Source organism: Polypterus senegalus, chromosome 15, assembly GCF_016835505.1.
Source record: "Polypterus senegalus isolate Bchr_013 chromosome 15, ASM1683550v1, whole genome shotgun sequence".
NCBI lineage: Eukaryota > Metazoa > Chordata > Cladistia > Polypteriformes > Polypteridae > Polypterus > Polypterus senegalus.
The window spans coordinates 52,291,570-52,296,647 of NC_053168.1; positions in this window are offsets into that span (position 1 = coordinate 52,291,570).

The following is a 5,078-nucleotide window of genomic DNA, read 5'->3' on the forward strand; positions in this document are numbered from 1 at the left end:
GCTTGAAAATTGTTATCGCCCTCTAATGTTGGAAGCTTTATCTGAATTTATCCAACATGTGATTGCGATGTGACCTCTCCACCAGACTAGCGCCCTACCCAATGTTTGCTCCTACTTTATCACATGCAGAACTGATTAAAACACAGGAAGCAGAGTGTGATGATCCTATGAACCTTATCAGAGATGGATGATGTTGAACCAGGTGTCCCAGAGGGGCCCATCGCAATTTTTAATTTATATTAAGATGGTTTGGATAGGAGTAATACAAGCTTGGTTAAGTTTGCAAGTGACACTGAGTTATTTGGATTGGCAGATAATCTAGAAACAGTCCACTCATTACAAAGGGACTTGGACAGCATACAATCTTGAGCAGGCTTGTGGCAGCTGAATTTTAATGTAAATAAACAAAGTATTATGTGCAGGAAGTAAAAATGTTAGATTTGAATACACAATGGTAAGTCTGAAAATTGAAAGAACACCTTATGAGAAGGACTTAGGAGTCGCAGTGGACTCATCACTTTCAATTTCTAGACAGTGTTCAGAAGCCATTAAGAAGGCTAACAATGCTATGGTATATAGCATAATGATAGAGTTCAATTCAAAGGATGATTTGCTCAAGCTCTATAACACGCTGTTTCGAACTCACCTGGAGTACTGTGTATATTCTTGGTCTCTAGGCTACAAAAGAGACATAGAAGCACTAGAAAAAGTCCAGAGAAGAGCAACTATGATTCCAGGATTCAGGGGAGGAGTCATGAGGAAACATTAAAACAACTGAGCCTTTTCAGTTTAAACAAAAGGAGATTAAGAGGTGACATGATTGAAATGTTTAAAATTATTAAAGGAACTAGCAAATTACCCACGCTTTGCAGCGGCAAAGTACTGCCTTAAAATTATTATTATGAAGAAAATTAAACCTTTTTAAACTGGGGGAAAATATACCAATAATTATTTGTTAAGGATCTCTTTGTATATCACATTGTGAGTTCGGCCCTCCGGTTGTAATATGACCAAGCTGTGCGCTGAGCTTACTCTTGAGCATGCAACGTACAGTTGGCCATGTGAACAGTAATCTTGTTTCAAATCTCACAGCTTGGATTGCTGCTGTTATAATCGGTTTGAGTTTCATGGTTTGTTTCAATTATGACAGTATTTGTAGGACTTGTGTTGAAGAGACATTCGGCATCTGTCAAGCGTTGTAAGTATACAACCGGTTTCATCGATAACTTCACATCAAGCTTTTAAGAGTTTAAACATTCATAAACATCAAAGTGTCCACTACTGAAATCATCACCTGTCAATCTAAGATGTTTAAGAGGCATTGGCGGTTGTCGAAGGGTGTAAAATATTTGGCCATTTCGGTACACTTGAAAGCGACAACCGAACAATTCAGCGGCAGCCATCAACTCACATGCAGATGCATAGGTGAAGGACTTAAGCATTTCACTCTTATAGTGCTCCTGTGTAGTATAATTATCTCCTGTACCGTCATCAGTCCACACCTTGAACTTGTCCCAGTCATTCAATACATAAGACACAATGTTCCTCCGGATATCAAGAGTGAGCCTGATATGGCCGTGCAATATGTAACAAAGAGAATGGAAAAGGTAGGTGCCATCTCCGGGCATGGAAACCACTCGGTAAGTGACAGTTCTTTGATCAATGGTGATCACCTCGATAGACATGTTAATGGGGGTATGGTTGGAATGATAAAGGAAATGGGTACCTGAACAATGTAAAGTAAGTCTAAAATACCTACACAATAACTATAATCATAATAAATGAACAATAAAACAGCAGAGAAGCCGTGGATTAAATAAAAAGGCTGTAGTTATCAGAAGGGAGACGTGATTCCCGTGGCGAAGCAAGGAAGGGAATGTAGAGACTGGAGCGACGGATGGCCTTATATAGGCAGGCAGCCAACAACGTGTGAGGCGTTGGGATGGGGGACCCAACGGCGCCTCACACGGTGACCGAGCTGCAGGCTATGGACGTATATATGTACGTAAGTAGAATTCAGTTAGCGTTGGGAACCCGCGTACTAAATTTTTTGAAGATGGGCCCATAAGTAACAAAGACCATTGAAAAGTTCAATATGGTGGCCGACAGTGGCATCATACCACCGAAATAAGTACCAAATTTCAGCCTTCTACCTACACGGGAAGCTGGTGAATTAATGATGTTGGAAAGTTCAATATGGCGGCTGAAAGTGGCATCATACCACCAAAACAAGTACGTACATTGGTTTCGGTTAGAGCAGGAAAGCCGCCTACCAAATTTCATGAAGATGGGGACATGAATAAGAAAGTTCAACATGGTGGACTTTGTTGACCGTTATGACCGTTACGCGTAGAATTTCTAAATGAAACCTGCTTAACTTTTGTAAGTAAGCTGTAAGGAATGAGCCTGCCAAATTTCAACCTTCTACCTACACAGGAAGTTGGAGAATTAGTGATGAGTGAGTGAGTGAGGGCTTTGCCTTTTATTAGTATAGATTAGTACAGTGGATCAAGATTGTTACTTTAAAATGAGTTCAACAAGAACACGGGTTATAGCTGGAAACTTTTTAACAGTAAATGTGTCAAACATTAGGAAGTTTATCTTCTCACAGGGAACCATAAGCAGATGGAATAAGTTACCAAGTACTGTTGCAGACAGTGGGACTTTAGGGACCTTCAAAACTAAATGTCATATTATTTTGAAAGAATGAAGTGCATGGACCAAATAAGCTTTTTTGTTATGAATGGCTTGTCCTTGTCTAAACGTTTAGAATTATCTAATGCTTTAATGCTTCTAGAACAGACTTGCGCATTGCAACCCTGAATAAAATAACCAGGTTTATATAAATGATGAATTACTTGTTCAGGTGAGTTCAAATATGTAAGAATGGTTGTTCATTTATTCATTTTGACAGAGAAATTGAAGAACGGTAGACAGCAAGAAATTGTACAGATAAAGTACTAGGATCAAAGCTTTTAGGCAGACCTTTCCATTACCAGAATAGCTAGATAGCAAATAATCATCTGTTTGCAACATAATGAGGTGCAGAACCCCACATGAATGTTTAACATACTGTAAATAATGGCTGCCTGAGAGCCCAAAGAGTGACATCAAAGACAGAGGTACTATTCTTTCTGAATGTTGAAGGACACAATTCATTCATCATCTCACTGCTGACTCTTAAAACCACACAGGACAATAAACTCTTTTGACACTGTTGCTAATTTTAGTCCAGCTTTCTAAGACTACATACAGTATATACATCCAGACCTTGCTATCTATTTATATTTTCTACTAGCCATGTGCGCCCAACAACGTTGGACGTGTTAAAGTTGTCTGTGAAGGGCTCCCTGTTTAAACGCAGCTGCCAGTCATAAACTGGGCGCTTCATCGCACAGCATTATGATTTTTTATAAGGGAAACAAAATTACAAAAGAAAACCCTTGAACATTTATTCGATAGGAACGGCCTACTCGGAATCACTGTCCACATAATAATTATGTGGTGGTGTAGGAGCATTTCTGCTTCTGTCCATTCACAGTCCGTCTCGTTTTCACAACGCTATCGTTTCCTCTCACAATGTCTTCTCAACCTTTCTCCAATCTCGCTGGTTGCTTTGTGGCAATCCAAAGAGTAAGGCAATATACACGGAGCAATGGTTATAAAAGGGGGAAACATAGTTATCCAGGCTCTTTAAAGCCTAAATAGGGATCACTTCACTGACATGTGAGCAAGGCACAGTACAACTGTGAGACGCGCAGCACTCGGCAGCTACAACGTAACAATAATAATTTCCAGAACGTGCTGTTACGTTGTCATTCATTTTACCCACTGTCTTTCTTTCATTCATATGTTACATAGGCACGTACCTTTTATCTTCAGCAATCTCATTCTCTAACCAGGCCTCAGGAGCTAACCAGCGTAACAATGTCCACCACCCCTTTCGTTATTCCGGCACATTGTTGACATCCGTGAGTAACAACAACATACTAAACTGGAAGGTGGTCTACGCATGTGTGGAATTCGCGGACAAACAAAGATTAAGATCTAAATGAAGACCTCTTTAGTTAATTTAAAGCACAACAATTTGTTTAGTTTGAATGTCTGTGTTTTGAGATGTGACTGGAGTACTACAGTCTTCAGTAGTATAAGTCTGGAGGAGATTCCTAATGCAATGCCTATGTTTTAGCTGTCTCTCTACTGCCATCTAGTGCTTCTTCTTCTAATTCATTCGCAGACAAACAAAGATCAAGATCCAAATGAAGATTATGTATAGAGATTATATTTTCTTCTATTGCTATTTTAATAGATACCACTTTACTTTTAACGTTCTATTCTTTGTCTTTATATCCAGAGTGAATGAAGTAATAAGTAACAAGGCCTTAGATATTCATTTCTCCTACTGTAGCTGTTAGGCTTTAAAAACTTCATGAGCCAAAACACACAAGAAAAGTAATATCTGGCTGCCACTCTAACATGTGAAAGTGCATCAGTAATACCCCTTCTACTCATAATTTACCTGTGATTTGTTTGTAATAATTTATGACAAATATTTTCTGAAATTATTCAGGTAAAGAAGACACAAGTTTTGAGATAAGGTAGATAAAATTACAAGTGGAGATTAGCAACATGTATATTATCACATGCAAATATGAATTTCACTGTATTCTGTGTACGTGACTATAATGATCCTATAAATCTGTACACCTGTAAACTGATTCTTTGAGAGTGCCACACATTATGAGCGGGTACCTGCCTTTACTCATAATACAGTGATAAAACATCCACTAAACATAAACATACGAAGAAACAGCCAATGGAAATAATTTGCATATCCACTAAACATAAACATACGAAGAAACAGCCAATGGAAATAATTTGCATATTGTGTCAACAAAATTCAGCACCTCCTGAAACCTCAAGCATGTGTCCTGCAGAATACACCATTAATCTCTTCATTTTATTAATATACCAACCATCATGTGCTATCTATGTGGCTCCTATAATTGAGGTACTAGAGCGTGTGTTATGTTCTACAAATACATTTTTAAATAGCTTGTCTTTATTGGGTGCGTCTG